Source organism: Emys orbicularis, chromosome 1 (genome assembly GCF_028017835.1).
Source record: "Emys orbicularis isolate rEmyOrb1 chromosome 1, rEmyOrb1.hap1, whole genome shotgun sequence".
NCBI lineage: Eukaryota > Metazoa > Chordata > Testudines > Emydidae > Emys > Emys orbicularis.
In genome coordinates this window covers 144,532,069-144,552,714 of record NC_088683.1, presented here as the reverse complement: position 1 = coordinate 144,552,714, position 20,646 = coordinate 144,532,069, and the positions used below count along the sequence as shown (strand labels likewise).

The following is a 20,646-nucleotide window of genomic DNA, read 5'->3' as shown; positions in this document are numbered from 1 at the left end:
TGGCACTGAAATTTCTGGATAAGATTTCTGGTGGCTCCAAGGAGGAAGGCTGGCCTTGTGGCTGAGGCACTGGACTGGACTCAGGAGACCTGGACTCAGTGTCCAGCTCTTGGGCAAGTCAGTGTCCCTGTGCCTCAGTTTCCCCATCTGACTACTGCGATGGGGGCCATATAAATACCTGGATTGACAGACTGGTTGGGTCTGAAATTTCTGGAAAAGGAAGATGATGGCTCTAACACTATGCAGGGGTCTGGGCGGCAGAATCTGAAGAAATGACCCTGCACTCCCCTCCTCTCCATCTTGCCCAGCCCCATTCGATGTAGCCATTGGAGCCGAGGGGTTGGAACTAAGGCTGCCGCAGAGCTGTGCTAAAGTGCTAACCTACATGTGACTTGAGCTCTGCCCTCTTTAGAGAGGTTTCCATGTAATCAAAGCAGAACACCAAGCGAATGACACTGACACCTCTGTAGCTGCAGTGCCTGGCAGAACACTTATCCTCCTTTGTTTCAGGTAATGTGGATTTCTCAGTGAGCGCTGAGGCCCTGAAGACAGATCTGCCCTGAGGGAACGAGGTAGTGGAGACCCTGGACAAAGGGCGGAAGGACACGGTGATCAAACAGCTGTTAGTGGAGGTAGGTGGGCGGTTTGGTCTCTGTGGTGTAGAGAAGCCATGATAACTTACTGCTGTGTAGTGACAACTGATATAATGCTGCAGGTCTTCTTGGTTTTATAGGGAAGCCATAATGACTTAATATGATCTCAGCAATAACACGTTCTCTAATGCTGTAAAGGGAAGCAGCGATAAGTCACTATATTAGCCAGTATAAACTGTAATACTGCATAACTTCTTACAGAAAAATACTGGTATCTTGTTACACCGTGTGATTGAAATAATAAGCAAAGCCATGTCTTTTGGGACAGTAACCATGACTTTTAGGTTTTGTCCATAACAAGTCATGGGATCGAGCCCTCAGCAGTGTAGATTGGCATAGTGCCATTACATTCAATGCAGCTCTGCAGATTTACATTAGCTGTGGACGTGGATCGTGGTCCTTGTAAATAGAGCTGTGCAAATCACTGGTTTTTTTGGTTTGCTGCCAACTGAAAAATCAAAAAAAGAATCGTTTTGGGTCAACCCAAATGAAAATGTTTCAGGGTTTTTTGATGAACCAAAATGGACAAAAAAAATGTAGTTTTAAGTCCAACAAAAAGTTTGATAACGACCTGACATGAATCATACTGTTGTTTTTTTCAAATTGTTTTACTTTTTTTCAACATAAAATTAAACTAAAATTTTAAAAAGTAATATTGAATTGAAAAATCAAAATATTTTGTTTAGAAAATGTCAAAACAAAATGTTTTGATTTTTTTAACTGAAACAATTTGGTGAATTTAGCACAAATGTGAGAAATGTTTTTGTCAATCCGAATCTGCATTTTACAGCGAAGAACAAGCTTTTCCAAAAAATTTCTCCCAGATCTACTTGTAAACCCTGCCGGCCCATTCCCAAACAGGACACTTCCAGGAACTGTAACAAATCTTGTGCTGTATGTGACCAGTGTAGTGGAATATGGGACAGTGCCTTCATTTTAAAACATTTGTGAATGATTAGTAAATTATCATTATTTATTTTAAATCATTTGATTGCAAACAATTAAAAAGTGCTCAAGGTAATGTGAGCCAATGATTTTTTTGCATATTTTTCTATAAATGTTTGTCTCTTACAGTATTTTGTGATGAGGAACCCCTGGCTTTTCCTTTTTTTTTTTTTTTTTTGACATGACACCCAGCCAGCATAAACAATATCTCATAATATAAACCTCCATAGCTATTCTATGTAATAGGGAAGTAGTGATAACTTGTTACATGTCTGATCAGAGCAATATCACGTGATAGAGGTGGCCACTCCTCTCTCCATTATAGGAAAGCACTAATCATTTTTAAATTGTGTGATGTAAGCAGTAACACATGATCTAATACTGCAGCTCCTCTCTGAGTTACAGAAATGCATCCCACCTTTTTCAGTAAGGCAAAGATATGATTCACATTATTGTATCAACCCAGAAAAAACAACTCTGTAAGCTTCAAGGTAAGAATGAGTCCTGTGGCCAGTCCTGGGTGCCACACTTTAGGAAAAACATGAGCAAACTGGAGTGAGGACAGCAACAAAAATGATAAGAGGTTTAGAAAATCTGATCTATATGGAAAGGTTGAAAGAATTGGGTATGTTTAATCTAGAGAAGGCTGAGGGGGAACAAGATAACAATCTTCAAATATGTTACTCTTGGGAGAATTCTGCACCATGTCGTCTGCAGATTTCTTTGGTTCCCCACACAAAAATGACTTCTGAGGGGAAGCAAAGGGAAGTGCAGTCACTCCCCCGTCCCTGGCGGCCTGGAGCAGCTGGAGGAGACACGGTGGGGGGCAGGGAGGACTGGGCGGGCAGGTGAGCGAGCAAGTGAATGAATGAGAGAGACTCTGTCCCTCTGGCTTGCCATTGTGACAGGCTTGGCGTGGAGGGACAGGGCTCTGGGGTGTTTGGAGGAAGGCATGAGGCAGGCTCTGTCCCCTGAGGCAGAGCATAATGTAGCAGCCTGCCTGCTTAGTCGTTCCCATTCTTAGTGAATTGTTCCCATTCTTAGTGAATTCCCCCAGGAGCATAAAACAGGTGTAAAAGTTTTAAGGCTCCTTTACATTGCCAGAGTGGTGTAAAGAAGCCCTGTTGTAAATGACGGTGTGGCCTTATAAATGCTTATGGTGCTTGAGTGATTAGAACTGGTCTAAATTTTTGGACTGAAACATTTTCCTATCAAAATGTACATCATTAACTGTTTACTTCTGACCTTTCTGGAGAGGGACAGTAGCCAATATAAACTATAAGTTTGATTCCCCAGCCCTCACTTGCTCTTCAGTTCCCTATGATGTAATATGAACATATGGCTGCATATAACATTGTTATATCTTGACTAATAACTAGAAATAAAGGGTCAAGCCTAGCTACATTACTATTAGACAAAGAGGATTTGGGGATTTCCTCCAATGATCCCTACTTCTATTCTCCATCCATTGTATTGTAGTTTAAATAAATTACCAAAATAATTGAAACTGGTGTGATTATATTGCGTTATTTTGACACATAAAATATGTCGAATTTTAATATATTGTAAGTAGAATTTTTAAAGTTTTGGTGCAGAATTCGCCCAGGAATAATATGTGCTAGAAAGAGAATGTTGATCAATTGTTTTCCATGTCCACCAAGGACAAGAAGTAATTGGCTTAGATTGCTGCAAGGGAGATTTAGGTGAGATATTAGGAAAACCTTTCTAACTATAAGGGTGGTTAAGCACTGGCACAACCGTGGCATAGCTAACATGGGACATTTGGGTGGGCCCCGACTTTGGGTGGGCGGGCAATGACGGGGAAGAGGGGGAGCAGGAGGGATCGAGGTCCCACCTCCCCCCCACCTCCTCCAACTGGCCTTGCGGGGGGCAATGGATGCTCTGGCCAGGGGCCCCCAGAGGTCTCACATGCGCACCCAGCTCTGGAAGGAGATGCTACTCTCCAGCGCTCACAGCTCCCGGCACCCATCCCGTCCCACAGCCCCATGCCGGGCGAAGCTCCTTGAGATGGCACGGCAGGCCGACCTTTTTTGAGGATCTCCTCTGCCACCGCCGAGCCACCCACTCACCCGCCCGCCCTCCTCCTGCTGCTGCACGGCACGTGCATCTGGCACTCCGCTGCTGTGCCACTGCTGTCCCTCTCCCTCCAGCTGGCCGGAGCTGTGTGTAATGCATCCAGCATGCAGGGTCCTCCAGGTCTGGGTGGAGCTAGTGCTAGGGCTGGAGCGGAGCCGGGGCTAGGGGGTGGACCTGGATGCTAAGTGGGTGAAGAAAGAGAGGGAAAGCCCAATTTTCACACTTGGCTACTATTTACCACCTGGCAAAAGTTGGAAAACAATTATAAAAAGGGGGAAAACCGACTATTCTCAGAAGAAAATTTGCAGGGGAGGGGTGTGTTCCAAAAACTAAAAATGTTTTGACTAAACCCTCTTTTTTAACAACATTTAGTTCCTGAGTTTTAGTCAAAATTGTTTTGGTCATCTCAATAAATAACAGGGCTTCTTCTTTAGTTCAAGCCATGGGGGTCTGGGCCTTTGGAGCAGGAGGAGCTAAGTTCTATCCCTACTGTAGCCCTACAGGACTAATCGGCCACAGTGTGTAATGGTGAATTTCTAGGTGGCCCTGCAGTCACTACAATATGTCATTTCAGGGCACTGAGCGCTTTGGGCCTGACCCAGCAAAGCTTGCTTTACTTTAGGCACATGAGTTGTCCCATTGACCTCAGACAGCCTTAAAGTTAAACACTTGGCAGGATTGAGCCCCTACATCCCTTCATTAGCATCACAGCATATTATCAGCACCAGCACATGGTGTAAAGCTGGAAGTTCTCTCTGTGTAACAAGGAAAGTCCATGTTTTACAGTGTGCTAGCAGCAACGAATCACCCATGGTAGAACACTGCAATATCCTCCCCTTGGGAGTGAGGAGGCAATAACTTGTTAGTAGCCGATTTCCATCTATTATCTGCTGGCTTCATGAGAATTATTATTACATGAGAATTTGCAAGTCTCCCTCTTTCTCTGATTCATGCCCTGCTCTTCCTTCCTTCCTTCCTTCCTTCCTTCCTTCCTTTTTTTCTTTCTTTTCCCCAGCATTTTCTTCTCCCCATCTCTCTCCATCACCCCTGCCCAGATGTTTCTGCCACCAGGTGCTCAATGTCTCTGCAGGTTCTCACCTTTCTCATTTTCCTTCCTCTTCCCTTTTCCTCCCCAACCCGAAGCCTGAAGGGTTTGAGAAGGAAACGACCTACAACTTCCTGCTCTGTGCAGCTGGTAAGAGTCCCACCCCTCCTGACCTGCCTCTGCAAAGGGAAGGGTAGAAACCCCGGGTGTCCGAGGGGAAGAGCTAACTAGAAGCAGTAATATGGAACTGAGAAAGTGGGACACCTCCAGCTGGATAACGAGGAAACGTTTCCTAACTCTGAAGGGCTGGAATTGCCCCCAAGGGAAGGGCTGGAAGTATAGGTCTTAGGGAACGGTTCCTGGGGGGATGGGCTAGATGGGATTTAATGGGGCTTTCCCCTTCTTGCACTCTCTGATTCCATGGAGTGAAATTACAAACTGGAAGGTGCCAGGGAAAGAGCGGGAGACTGCAGTTCCCTTGTCTCACCAGGTGGTGGCACCTCGCTCCATGTGGAGGGTTGGGGTGGGAGGTGAGGGGATCCACACCTGAGAGGGGAGTTGGGGATGCGTGGGGGGTTCACTATAAAGCTATGGAGGAATGGAGCTGCTAAAGGCAGGGAGCCCCTGTGCAGTGCCAGGGGAAAGACAGCAGCAGGGGCAGTGTCCTAGCTCCTGTGCTGGGGCCTGGTCACTGCTACACGGGGGGATTTTACTACAATCCCATCTATGTCACTTTTCCCCAGGAAAGACAGCGCCGCAGCCAATGTCCCTGAAGCTCCCAGAGAACGTGGTGCAGGGCTCGGCCAGAGCCTATTTCTCAGTGCTGGGTAAGTGAGGCAGTTCGAAGAGCCCGGCTTTGGGTGCTGTTGCCATCCCTTCCCCGTGCCTGACGTTAGTGGTCTTTCCACCCGTTCCACTCCTCACCCCGTTGTGCACCCGTCACAGCCCCTCCATTTATCCCCCAGCTACCCACTGCTGCAGTCTCTTGCTAGCACTTCACCCCTTTTTCTCTCTCCTTCCCCCGTCTCTGCCTCTGGGCCCACGTCTCTAGCTATTCGTCCAGCCTAGTGCTCCCATCTGTCCTTCCAGCAGCACGCCCTTCACTTTGCCTTTCATGTGTCCCTTCTCTGTCTCCTCCTTTCTCTGTGTATCTCTCTCTCTTTCCCTCCTATTGCCTGTGATCTCACAAGCCTGTTATGGATGCCTCACACTAGCATCCTTGCTCTGCAGTGCACTCTGCCTCCGCAGGCCGGCTCTGGGCCACACTGACTCCCTGTGTCTCCATCCCCAGGCGATATCCTGGGCACAGCCATGCAGAACCTGCAGCAGCTCCTCCAGATGCCCTTCGGCTGTGGGGAGCAGAACATGGTCCTGTTTGCCCCCAACATCTACGTCCTGGACTATCTGAATAAGACGGGGCAGCTGAGCGAGGAGACCAAATCCAAGGCCATCGGATACTTAGTCAGCGGTGAGAAGGGACAGGGCTTTTGTTTCTTCACTTGCTCCCTTCCAAGGTTGTGCTCCGAGCTTTTTGTATGTGCCTTGCTCAGATAATGCTCCAACTGGGAAGGATGGACGGACTGAGGGGACCACCTGTCTCTTGGGTGGGAGGGGGAACGCACTTGTACTTTCTCTCAGCCCTGTCATCCCATTGCTCTCCAGTGTGTGAGCCCACTGGTAATTCACTCTTACCCAGCAAACCAGACTCGGCTCCCCAGATGGCCTATAGGCCTTCCTAGCCACCAGTGTATTGGCAGCACCGTCACAACTGACCCCTCATCATTCACCTTTGAACCAGGGCCTCTGACACCCCCCCCCCCCCCCCCGCACCAGAGGTCAGAGGTTCCCTTTCCCAGGAGCTACTCCGAGTAGTTACTTCATTAATGGTTGGTGTTACAATAGATCACTTCCCAACAGGGGGTGCCATAGCACGGTAGCATGCTTAGATCTAGGATGACATCTAGGAACATAGAGAACTCTACTCTCTGGAAGTGCTTGATGGGAGAAGATGTGTCCATGTGGATGAATGACACAGCCTGGGTGCTGCACTGCACTGGGTGCATTTCTGCTGATGACATGCAAGGCGGAGAAGAAGAGCTGGGTTGGTTCTGCAGGTCTGGCAGCCATAAATGGAGCAAAACCTGGGTTTAAGCCTTGTTTTCACTAGGGGAGATGTGTCTATTTGTAACACATTTAGCCGACTTGTAGTTTTAATACATGTTAGTTGATCAAGGTAAACTCTAGGCTCCTCGCTAAGGTTAACTCAACCAGCTAACATGTGTGAAACTACAAGTGCCTTGTCTGTGTTAGGATTGAAACACGTGTTAGCTAGCAATGTTGGTAATGCTCCTTTATTCCTAATGTGGACATGACCTTTGCCAGTAAAGCCAGTAGCCATGACTCTGAACACACACGGGGCAGAGCTGCTGAGTGACAAGGGGCCTTTTCCACATAGTCACTTTTCAGAACAGCCCCAGTTTGGGTCACACCTTTGATTATTCCTCATTCTCCATTTATGCTCCACCCTGTTTTTAATGAGGGTTAGCAATCTTTCAGAAACAGCCTTCCCATTTATTTTAGGTGCTGCAAAGGGATCCTTGAACCTGGTATAGGTGGCTAGTAGATGCACATCATAACCCTGTTGCCTGTACTTTCTTTTAACACCTAACAGAAGACCAAGGCCTCTCTGCTGAGCCACTGAGGCTGTTTTTAGGAATGGGAGGCCTGCCTGGCTTGTGTACTCTACATCGGACCTGCTTCTGCGTCTAAGGCTTGATCTAAACCCAGCTTTGTAGCAGTGTAACTATTTCAGTTAGGAGGTGATATTTTACCAAAATAATTTAATCAGTACAACCCCTAGTGTGGATGCAGTTCTACCCCCTTCCCATCTGGGAACAAGCTGTACTGGTATTAGCACTTTTATACTATCCTAACTACATCCACACTGGGGGATTCGCAGCATTTTAACGCAACTGGTACAATTAAAGCAGGATGTTTGTGTGTAGACAGGGCTGAAAATTCTCTTTTCCTAGCTGGACTTTATTGCAGTAAAACCCAACTTCATTCTCCCTTTCAGGTTACCAGACACAGCTGAATTACAAACACTGGGACGGCTCCTACAGCACATTTGGGCCACGTTATGGGCAATCAGGGAACACCTGGTAAGATTTCAGTGCTGCTGAATTCTTTCCCTTCTCTTGTTATAACCTGGAGCTTGCCCATTGTTAACAGGTGCTGATCATGAAGGGGCAGAGGAGAGGGGAGGAGCTCTAGAGCTGATGATGTGGGATAAGGCAACTATGGGAGGTGGTAGGGAAGGGAGATCTCCTTTAGTTCATATGCTAGAGGCCTGCGATTTTGGATTAATAACCATTTACAGCCCTCTGATTCCCTGCTCAGCTCAGGTTAGAGCAGCCTGGGGGCTGTTCTAACTTGCTCCAGCTGGCCACAGTCCCCTGAGGACCATACATCAGCTAGGTGTGTCCAGAACACAGCACACACCAGCCACTCACTCTCTGTACCAGGGGCTATATGGAGGATGGCGTAAAAGTGCCGGCCAAAGATTCCTGTGCTGGGTGACTTGCTGGTAGTTTCAGCTCCCTTTGTGTTACCTGAGCAGGGTGCAGGGGTCAGAACAGGGCAGAGAATCCACCCAGAAGCCCTGATTGTGGATACTTGTCCTTTCTGAAATTATATGTTTGACCCTCCGATGGAAAATTTAGCCACCACTGCCCTCAGGATAATGAGGTGGCTGGTAACTCAGGGTGGAGCCATCACAGCCCCTCAATGCTTAGTGCATGCCTTGCTGGGTGAAGAAACAGGTTCTGCAGGGAGTGGTGGGTGGGCAGCTCTGTAGGGGTTACTCTTCCCTCTGCCACTACTGACTCTATTGTCCCAGTGTGGTGCTAGGGGGCGCTGTGCTGCAGGGAGCGGGGCGGGTGGCTTAGTAAGGGGTATTGTATCTCTGAGTGCTGACCCCAGTCTGATGCTAGGGGGTGCTGTGCTGCTGTTTTTATAATAAGAAAGTGCAGAGCCAGTGTCCTGGCCATTCCTGGTCACTGAAGATGCTGAGGGCTGTTCTCCCAAAGGTTCTGGACAACAACCTTCTACCCCCTAAACTGTGCCCTGGCCGTTTGAAACCAATGCAGGAAGCTGGCTCACTTCCTGTCCTAAAACGGGCAGTTTTGCTGTGCCCTGTCAGACGACTGCTGGGTCTTGCCCCCAGGCTCTGCTGCATGTCAGTAGGTGGCTGAGTGAGAAAATGGTTCCCTGGCCCATGGCCACCAGCTCTCCGGCCCCTGCTGCTTCCCCTCAGGCTGGCGATGCCCCAGGACCCCGTCCCCTCCAGCAAGCACAGGGCATGGGAGGGAGCTCTCACCGCTGTCTGCTCTCTGTCGCAGGCTGACGGCCTTCGTCCTCAAGTCCTTCGCGCAGGCCCGCTCTCACATCTTCATCGAGGAGAAGCACATCCAGGACGCCCTGGCCTGGCTCGCTGGCAAGCAGAAGGACAACGGCTGCTTCTGCAGCTCTGGGACGCTCCTGAACAATGCCATAAAGGTGACGTATCCATCCAGGTGGCTTGCCATGGGCCTCATGGGACCCATACAGGACTCCAGTGACACGGAGAAAGCCTGCAACTGTGCATGGGAACAGCTCAGCCACTGCAGCACATGGGGCTGGGGCAGGGGGCTTGGAAATGGGGCAGATGGGATCTACCAAGGGAGGCAAGAGCGGGGGAGAACCATACTGTACATGGAGTGACCATGGGTAGGGGAAGGGAGAAGAGGGGCAGATACCTGGAAGCTACCATAGTGTGGGAAGAACAGGGATGTAGAACGCTCCTGGGAGGAGGGGCCAGTGGGCGGGGTTTCAGGGTTAATGTCTCTCTCTGTGGTTCCCTGCAGGGCGGGGTGGATGATGAGGTCACGCTCTCTGCCTACATCACCATCGCGCTGCTGGAGATTCCTCTGCCCATCACTGTACGTACCTGTAACCCCCCAAGCCACAGACAGAGCTGGGGACACCCAAGTCACAGCCTCCCATCCCGAGAGAGAAGCCTTTAAAAAAGGGGGAAATCCAGTCAGAAAAGTCTTCAAATTGAGGTCCAAATCTGGAATTGGAATTTCCCTGCAGCTTCCCTTCCAGTCCAGGGCGCTGGTTCTGTCTCATCTCTAATCCTTTTATATGATCTTTATTTAAAAACTTTTGAGGCTGCGTTTGCTTGATCCTCTCTTACAAGCCTACAGCTTAGAGTTTTACAGATATTTAACACTTGGGTAAATAACACTTAACCCCTTGGCAGTTGGCACCAGCCAAATGGGTCCCCATCAAGGGCTGATTTCTGTTCTCCTTCAGTTAGGTCTGCTCCACACCCAGAAATCGCACTGGTAAAAGTTTTATCATCAGCGAGCAACCGAAAAGACTATTTCAGTGCAGTGAGTTCACACTGGGCCACTTGTGCCAGCGTGTTGTGTTCACCTAGTATCAGGCCAGATTGGCAAAAGTGTGCATTGTGGATAGGCATCCCAGTGTCCTCTGTGCCACTTTCAGCAGCACTGCCTTGTGGGGAAATGTTGCTGCGTAGCTTTCGCTGTGCTTGTGGGAAATGTTCACTCAGCATGTGGGAAAAGGTAGCAAGTAGCAGGAACAGCTGTGGCTGTGGAGAATGTGCTGACTGTGTAAAAGCCAGGCGGGCTTCCCATCACTGGGCCCTTGGTTCAAAAGTGCTGCCAGACAGCCTCTGTTAAAGGGAATGTTGCACTGTGGGACTGCAGTGGAAGGACCTCTTACACTGGTACTTCCAGTGAGCATGCACCTTACCACTGTGCTGATATAACTCCACTGACATGGGGCTTATGCCACTCCAGAAAAGGGAGTCAGTGTGCCCCCAAAAGTGGAGGATTTTTGTCAGTAGGCAAATTGAGTGTGAACGTGTGCCAGGCTATGCCCAGAAAAGCTGAGTTCTGTAGCTTGAGTCTAGACCAGGCTTTAGATGTGTGGTGCTACTGGCTGCGGTCAGACAAGACAAGTGGATGTGGCCCAACATGGCCTGCTTGTTAACATTGTCCTGATGACGTGGCAGCCAGTTCCCATACACTGTCATTAGACTAACCTGATCCCCTATATTTAATTGAGGAAAGTTGATGTCCTGATTAAGCCCTTCTCAGTTAGAAGGAGTATAAACCCCAAGGCATTTTGTTTTCAGGCTTTCCTGTCTCAAAACCAGCTGAGCTCATTCCCTCTCTTAGCAGACACCAAGTGCTAGGAAGGTTCAGATCAAAACATTTTGAAAAAGTTTCAAGCCACTGAAAATGGGACTGTCTGCTGGACTTTCCATTCTCAGCCATTGACGAAAACAGATGAACTGCCCTGCTGTGTATGCACCTGTGCACATTGGTATCCCTTGGAATGTCATTATGGGAAATGTCTGATTCCAAACTTTGCTTCTCAAATGTTCCTAAGTGAGTACTGACCACAGGACAAATTTAAAGGGTCAGGTTCCCCAGTACACCATCGCCATTCACCAATCACTGGTTCGCTCTGGATGCTTAGTGCTAGCCTAGTGATGCAACGCAGCTGTAAACCAGCCACTACACATTGCTGGAGTGGTGAAAGCGAGAGAGTGTCCTGGGGAATATGGCTCTGAAAGATCAGTTATTGTTTAGAGTTACCCATGTGTCAGAAGGTCCGGAAAAAAATACTTCATAAAATGGAAAAAGTGCATATTGTTTCCTGCCTGCTGAGCTCACAGACTGAATTCACCTCCATGGTGACCTCTCCCTTCCCTCTCTCAGCCCATGTCTCTCTCCCCACACAGCACTCTGTGGTCCGTAACTCTCTGTTCTGTCTGGAGACGGCCGCAGAGCAGGGTGGAAACCACTTGTACACCAGGGCGCTACTGGCCTACGCCTTTGCCCTGGCGGGGAAGGAGGAGAAGCGCAGGGCACTTCTGGACTCGCTTGACAAGGAAGCTGTGAAAGAGGGTGAGAGTTCCCGACGGGCCCTTCTCCTGCGTCCCAGCCCACTGGCCCTACATCCCCCACTTGTAAGGTGACCATGTATTGAGAATCATATACAGGTGCTCAGAGGGGAAACCACAGCAGGGGAAAGTTAGGAGGGACCAGGACCAGGCGGGAGAACGTTATTTGACATGAAGAAACAAGATTGAGAGAGAGGCAGCCCAGGCAGCCAGGACCGGCCCCTGGCACATTTCTGACAGCACAGCATGTTGTATCCCTGCCCTTTTAAACTGGGTCATTGATTGTATCCTTCAGTATCCAACCTACCTATTAGGTAAAATGTCAACATTCCCTTTGTATTTGTTTCCTTCCCGTCACAACAGACACCTGGGTTCTCTGTCCCCTGCCCCAGCCCCCACAAACACAGATCCTCAGCCCCACACTACTAGGCCTCATGCAGGTGAGGAAACTCACTGTGTTAGAAAATGCATTAGCTGACACACTGCTAAAGACAACTCAGCACCTTGTCTAGACAGGATCAGGTGGGGTGAAAAACAGCAGCTGGTCGTGGCCAACCGAATCACATTAGCTGCCTGTAGCTCACCTGAGGGCACCCCATAGCCTAAATTTACAAATAGCAAATGAATTTATAAGCCCAGCCATCCCAGTCTATGCTAGGTGCCAAGTATTCTTGACCAGCGTGCTGCTTAATGCATTTTCTTTTCTAACACAGAGCATTTCCCCAGGGTAGATGGACCTTCAGGCCTTGTCTACCCTCAAAATTCGTTCTGCTGTATCTGTACTGGTATAGTTAAAGTGGTGTGACTCCCCCAGTGTGAATACAGTTATAGCAGTGTGAAGGTCATCACCAGGGAGAAGAGATTTGGGCCTGGGTCCCCTTTCCCTAGGGCAAGTTCCTGTGGGGACGGTTTGATGGTGGCTTTTCTTAAGGCGCTGAAATATTCATATAAAGGCAAAGGGAACTTTTTTTAAACGAGAGCTGGGGCCGGGGCTGCCGGTGCCTAACTTTGTAGCGACACAGGTGTATCTGGGGGTCCCCCCCCCACACCTCAGTGCTGTGAGTGAGCATATCCTGAAACTTGAACAAATGGTACAATTCCCACTGAGCAATAGCACAGCTCTGCCGGTGTTTTCGCTGGCTCCGCTCCATTCACTGCTCCTCGCTCTGGACAATCGTTCCATGGGAGCGATGGCCCCTGGTCAGCACAGAGTGACGTCTGCTCCCTACAGCAAGAGACAAATGAAGAGGAGAAGCCTGATGTTTGGACTGATAAAATGAAAAAACAGATCATTCCGGGGGGCCCAAAATAAGGTCCTGGTGTCCCAGGAAATCCCAGGAAGAACTGGGACTGTGCTGGTAAGACAAGGACTTATGGGCTCTTCACCCTGCTGGAGTGGGGTGTGACCGTCACTGCTGTAACCCTTTGGCCTTGAGCGCCTGGGGCCACTTAGCGACCTCACACTTTTTGGATCAAAGAGCCCAATAAAGGCTGCTACTGTCCATTCCTGGGATGTGCCTTCATAAGATAAAGGGGATGTAGGCACAGAGGTGGCAGCCTGATTAGTCACTGAGTGTTCGTACCACAAGGTTTGTATAAATCCACTAGACCAGCAAGTGAGGGACTATTTAATCCTTTCACGTCTCATGTCAATATGCCAAACGAGCACGGGGGGCTCTGTTCTCCCACCCGCAGCAGCAGAAGGTCAATAACCCCCTTAGAAATGGCATGTACTAAGCATCTGTATTTCCTTCTCTCCTGCCCTCCCTCTCCCTTCTCCCGCTGCAGATGGCTCCATTCACTGGCAGAGGCCTGGGAAGGAGCCGAAAGCCGATCTCCCCTTCTATCACCCCCGTGCTCCTTCCGCCGAGGTGGAGATGACGTCCTACGTGCTCCTCACTTACCTCACCACTCAGCCGGTGCCATCCCAAGATGACCTGTCATTAGCAGCTCAAATTGCAAAGTGGATCAGCAAGCAGCAGAATCCCAATGGGGGCTTCTCCTCCACCCAGGTGAGCTGTTCCCATCCCCAGCCTCAGACACCCAGGGCAGGAGTGGGAGGCAGACAGGAGAGGGCAGGAGACAGACAAGTAATCCAGGGGGAGGGGAAGGCTGACCTGGGGAGAGGGAAGGGGTGGCAGTCTCCTGGCTGTATAGTTTAGTTTAGATCATGGGATAGTCACAGCATGGAGCATGGCTACATCAGATACCCACAGGCCCAGGGGGGCTAATGAGGCAGGAGACTGGACGAGTGATGCTCCTGTGTATGGAGGACAGAAGAGTCGCCCTGAGCACTCACAAGGTAGTGCAGTGCCATCCCCAGCTTCCCCCAGCACTGACCCCATCCAGCCAGGCCAATTCAGCTCAGGAGCAGAGGCCTTCCCAGAGAAGCAGCAGCAGCCAGTCACTGCCGGACATACCCGAAAGGGGGGAGGGGAGCATCATCCTGAGTGACAACCAAACAGGAGGTGCCACCTACCCCTTTGAGCAGGTGCAGGCCATGCTGGTGCTTGGAGGCTGGGACCTCAGGGAGTGACCTCTCTAGACAGGACCAATCATTGGCCCCATGTTCCACCATTTCCCTGGTTGGCTTGATACCAAAAGGGCTGAAAGATTTTCTCATACTCCATTACTGAGCCTCCTGGCTGCCTCACCAGGGTCCTCTCTGAGCTACAGGCAGCTCCTATTTCACCTGGTTCTGAACTGTCCCTTCGGGGCAAGGGTGGTGGCATCTTCCCTCAGATGCCTGTGGTGGAGTGTCAGAGATCCCAAGGCCTAGGTTCCCTAAGGTACTTAGACACTTGGCTGCTTTTAGTGGGAGAAAGGTGCTTAAATACCTTTGAGGATCTGGGCCCAAGGGAATAGAATGAATGGCTTGTGGGAGTGAGGAGTGGAAATGGGAAAATCAGGGCACTGCTGTGTAGGAAGAGCCGGTGGAGTGGGGGCTCCGGGCCCATAGAAATGGCTCATTCATCCCCTTGGGCACCTGGGCCCATCTCTTGTCTGGCAGGACACAGTGGTGGCACTCCAGGCACTGTCCCGATATGGAGTCTCCACCTATGCCAAGAGCGGAGGAGCATCCACAGTGACCCTGCAATCCACAGGGAACTTCCAGTCCCAGTTCCAGGTGGATCACATGAACAGTCTGCTGCTCCAGCGTGTGGCACTGCCAGAGGTGCCAGGGGACTACAGCACGGGGGTGACAGGAGAAGGATGTGTCTACGTGCAGGTATGGGGCCCTGGGGCAAGTGGAGAGGGAGAGGCTGCTGCTGAGGGGAGCCCATCTCATTCCCATTGGAGATGGCAAGATGGGGTGGATTGGGGAGGGAGGGAAGGAAAAGAGAGGAAGAGAAAATAGGAAAGAGGTGTGAGGAGGAGAGAGAGTTGACAGAGAGAGTTGGGGAAGTGGGAGAGAGAGAGAAGAGATAAAGGAAAGAATGAAACTGAGCAGAGGGAAGGAGATAGAGGAGATGGACAGATGGAGACACACAGAGAACCATGTATTCTCTTTCAGACCAGCCTGAGGTACAATGTGCTCCCCAAGCCAGGCGAGGCGCCATTCGTGCTGGAGGTGCACACAGTCCCCAAGACATGTGACAGCGCCAGGGCTCAAAGGACCTTTAACATCGCCATAAACATCAGGTAACTCCCCCTCGCAGGGCCGGACCTTCCGGAGCAGCCCTAGGGCTGGGGACGAGTCATTCTAGAGGTGAGGGGAGCCCCCAGAAAACTTGATACAAATCAATATTTTTCCAAAAATTAAATCATGATATTTTCTTAATTGCAATTGCTCTTTTCAATGTCAATCAGATTTTGTATTTCTGTGTTGCCAGCTCTTTACTTTCTCCCGCTAAATTGTTAGAGTGATTGTTCTGGGCTTGTTTCTCTGAGACTGAAAAAGACAAGTCAGCATCTTAGTAACACCCTTAATGTGAGAGCAACACAAACTCAGACATAAAACTGCCCGGACAGTAGCCTGTATTGTACCTGCAACCACCACCACCCTCCCACAGAGCAAACTGCCCCCAGTCACAGCAGCTGAATGCTTTGACCCAGCCATTCTCCTTCACCAGGATTTACAGGCCAAGTTCAGTCAGACTTGTGCTCCTAAACCATTTCAGTGCTTTTACAATACCCACCCTTAGATGCCAAAATATGGGCTTCGGAGCCTAAGGACAAGTCTACACTTAAAACACTGCTGTAGCACTTGAATGAAGACGCTCTACACCGACAGCAGAGAGCTCTCCCATCGGCGTAGTTATTCCATCTCCCTGAGAGGCACTAGCTATGTTGACAAGCGAAGCTCTCTCACCAACCTAGCTTTGTCTACATGGGGGGTTAGATCCATATAACTACATCACTTGGGTTGGGATTTTTCACACCCTAGAGTGACATAGGTATAGGTCTGTAGTGTAGACCAGACCTAACTTTAAGCTCCTATTTTTGAAAGTGTGTATCAAAAAGCTCACAATGACTTAGCTAGTGTATTGATATAACTTCCTAGTGCTAACATTGAACCAGTTTGGATCTGAAGTGACAGAGATTTTATGCTGCTAAGGGAGAATTTTTTACTAAAAATACAGTTTATATATCCTAGTTTCAGGGCTCCTAAGAGGGTAAGGAGCATCCTCTTATTCATATTCTTTCCATTTGCTTGCTGCTTCCATTAGTATCCAGTACATGGCATTTGTTTATAACAAATTTCTTCAATTCTTTTCTTATTGGAGGCTGTTTATGTTTGATTCATTTCAAGGACTGTATTTCATTTTTAGCCCCTACTATCAATTAGGATCCCTGCTTTTAAGCAATTTCTGTCACTTTCCCAGGTTATACCCTGGTTTACATCTTTTAACATTTCTTCTTCCTTGTGCCAGACAATTCCTATTACTGTTAGACCACAGCAATTATTTACAATGAAAACCAACAAAATCCCTTATAATCTTCTAAATTTGGAGGACACACTCCACACATTCTTTTAGTGTACATAAGCATTTCACATTATGTATTAGAACAAGAGATATTTTCCACATATATAATGTTGCAAGTTTGAATTTAATAATGATTCAAGATTGTCAAATAACAAACTCAAATGAGATTATTTAACCAAAGATTAATACAGCTCTGTACAGAATACAGAAAGAAGGTCCATCTAGCCCAATATCCTGTTTTCCAACACTGGGTGGTACCAGATGCTTCAGAGGGAATGAACAGAACAGGGCAATTATTGAGTGATCCATCCCCTTTCGTCCAGGCCCAACTTCTGGCAGTCAGATTTAGGAACACCCAAGAGCATGAGGTTGCGTCCTTGACCATCTTGGCTAATAGCCACTGATGGACCTATCCTCCATGAATTTATCTAATTCTTTTTTGAACCCTGTTATATTTTTGGTCTTCACAACATCACCGGGCAACGAGTTTCACATGTTGACTGTGCACTGTTTGAAGAAGTACTTCCTTTTGTTTGTTTTAAGTTTGCTGCCCATTAAATTCATTGAGTAACTCCTGGTTCTTTTGTTATGTGGAGGGCTAAATAACACTTCCTTATTCACTTTCTCCACACCATTCATGATTTTATAGACCTCAGTCATATCCCCCCCATTAGTCATCTCTTTTCTAAGCTGAACACTTCCAGTCTTTCTAATCTTTTCTCATATGGAAGCTGTTCCATACCCTTAATCATTTTTGTGGCCTTTCTCTGTATTTTTTCTAATATATCTTTTTTTGAGATTGGGCAACCAGAACTGCATGCAGTATTTAAGATGTGGCATAAAATGGATTTATACAGTGGCATTATGTTTTCTGTCTTAATATCTATCCCATTCCTAACATTCTGGTTCCTAACATTCTGTTAGCTTTTCTGAAGGCTGCTACACACTGAGCAGATTTTTTTTCAGTGTTCCAAGATCTTTTTCTTGAGTGGTAACTGCTAATTTAGACTCCATCATTTTATATGTTAGTTGGAATTATGTCTTCCAATGTGCATTACTTTGCATTTATCAACATTGAATTTCCATCTGCCATTTTTTTGCCCAGTCACCCAGTTTTGTGAGATCCCTTTGTAACTCTTCGCAGTCAGCTTTGGACTTAACTATCCTGAATAATTTTGTATTATCTGAAAAGCTTGCCACCTCACTGTTTACCCGAGCCCAGCGGAGGGAAATTAGCATGGGGAAATAGTCATTACACAAACTAAACTCATCCACTCCCAGTCTTTATTCAAGCCTAATTTAATGGTGTCCATTTTGCAAATTAATTCCAGTTCTGCAGTTTCTCATTGGAGTCTGTTTTTGAAGTTTTTTTGTTGAATAATTGCGACTTTTAGGTCTGTAATAGAGTGAGCAGGGAGATTGAAGTGTTCTCTGACTCGTTTTTGAATGTTATAATTCTTGATGTCTGATTTGTGTCCATTTATTCTTTTGCGTAGAAACTGTGGTTTAGCCAATGTACATGGCAGAGGGGCATTGCTGGCACATGATGGCATATATCACATTGGTAGATGTGCAGGTGAACGATCCCCTGATGGTGTGGCTGATGTGATTAGGTCCTATGATGGTGTTCCCTGAATAGATATGTGGACAGAGTTGGCAACGGGCTTTGTGGCAAGGATAGGTTCCTGGGTTAGTGTTTTTGTTGTGTGGTGTATGGTTGCTGGTGAGTATTTGCTTCAGGTTGGGGGGCTGTCTGTAAGCGAGGACTGGCCTGTCTCCCAAGATCGGAATTACCCTTGTCCACATGCTTGTTGACCCTCCTCAAAGAATTCTAATGGATTGATGAGGCATGATTTCCCTTTACAATAGCCATGTTGACTCTTCCCCAACAAATTGTGTTCATCTATTTCTGATAAGTCTGTTCTTTACTATAGTTTCAACCAATTTACCCGATACTGAAATTAATCTTACCGGCCTGTAATTGCCAGGATCACCAATGGAGCCTTTTTAAAAAATTGGCAAATTACTTTAGCTATCCACTAGTCATCTGGTACAGAGGCTGATTTAAGCAATAGGTTACGTACCACAGTTAGTAGTTCTGCAATTTCCTATTTGAGTTCCTTCCGAACTCTTGAGTGAATACCATCTGGTCCTGATGACTATTTACTGCTTAATCTATCTATTTATTCCAAAACCTCCTCCATTAACATCTCAGACTGGGACAGTTCCTCAGATTTGTCACCCAACAAGAATGGCTCAAGTATAAGAATCTCCCTCACATCCTCTGCAGTTAAGACCAATGCAAAGAATTCATTTAGCTTCTCCACAACGTCCTTTTCTTCCTTGAGTGCTCCTTTACCTTGATTGTCCAGTGACCCCACTGATGTTTGTCAGGCTTCCTGCTTCTGATGTACTTAAAAAAAATTGCTGTTAGTTTTTAAGCCTTTTGCTAGTTGCTCTTCAAATTCTTTTTCGGCCTGCCTAATTTTACTTTTACACTTGATTTGCTATAGTTTATGTTCTTTTCTATTTTCCTCTGTCGGATTTGACTTCCAGTTTTTAAAAGATGTCCTTTTATTCTCTAACAACCTCTTTCACTCTGTTGTTTAGCCACAGTGGCCCTTTTTTGGTCCTCTTACTTTTTTTAATTTGGGATATACATATAATTTGAGCCTCTATTATGGTGTTTTAAAAAAATTGCAGGCATTTCACTCTTGTGACTCACCGTCACTATTCAAGTCAGGTGGTCAGTAGCATATTCCTACTGCTGTACTCTTATTATTCAAACATGGAATTTATATCCACAGGGATTCTATGGTACAGTTTGTTTCATTTAAGATTTTTACTATAATCGACTGTTTTCTTTCACATATATTCCCTTCTTCTGTACCTGGTGGAATGCTGAGAGTGTTCATTCCCAAACTAACTTTCCAACCCTCTTTCCTTTTATACAGTGTGAGATAAAGAAACTTCTTTTTGGAGGAAAAAGTACTTTCCCATGATTATTTTTACCATGTGTTCTGTTTTTCTAGTTGCTGATGGAATTTCCTTTATGGGCCTCCATTTACCTGACTGATGAGTGAAAAGGAATCTCTAATCCAGTCATTATTACTAACAGCTGTAACAACTGAAAGTTCTTAATGAGTTAAAAACGTGTTTCAATGGGTCATTATTCCATCCATTATAGAACCCATCTGTAATAACAAATACTTCTTATCAATCACAGAACATAATTGGATCATAAGCATCCCTTATTAATTACCCAGTCTTGTTTATGATAACATACTTCTGTAGATACCTTTCAGTAGTTTTGAGGGGTTCCCTTCCCTTGCTGTCTGAGCTATATTAGTGAAGTTGGGGTAAAAACCAGAGTAAACGATTGCATTCCTTCCATCATCTTCCCTTCACCGTTGGGTTAGTTTCAATATGTATATGGCAATAACTATATAGATACACAAAATGAAAAGGCTTTTTGTTAGTATATAAAACTATTATGAGAGTTTAACATACAAAAATCATAAAAGGTTAATATTTACTAGCAAGAACAATGTTCAGCTTCTAATTTGGGGTGGAAAGATTATCGTTTGGATTTCTTGGGGAAACGGGCAGTTCACCCAATTTGACCTTCAATCTTACAGCCACACTTCTGGTTTGTTTAACTTACAGCTTCCCCACCCATCTCTTGGGCCACTTTGCATAGGAAAGCAGGGAATGACCCTTTCTTGATAACTTGGAGTTCTTTTTAGCTAGATTAGGAGGGAGAAAGAGGTTTTGTCCATATGCAAAGAATGAGAGATTCTTTTCTAGGTGATTAACAATACTCTCATTAGCCATTTTAGTTTCTTTCTTGGGGAGAGCAACTCCTGACCTTGGCTGAACTGTGGGTCCATAGACAAAGGGTCTCACCTGATGTGAACCATTTTATTCCTAAGTGCATCCTATTTTGGGATAAACAGAGGTGGATAGCTTTTCTCATTTTTGAGGGCTGGAAGGAATCAC

At 47.1% G+C, this 20,646-nt stretch overlaps 1 pseudogene; it reads left to right on the top strand.

Annotated features, from left to right (window-relative positions):
- The window catches only part of LOC135886213 (alpha-2-macroglobulin-like), a 39,631-nt pseudogene that overhangs the window by 14,314 nt on the left and 4,671 nt on the right, over positions 1-20,646 (top strand).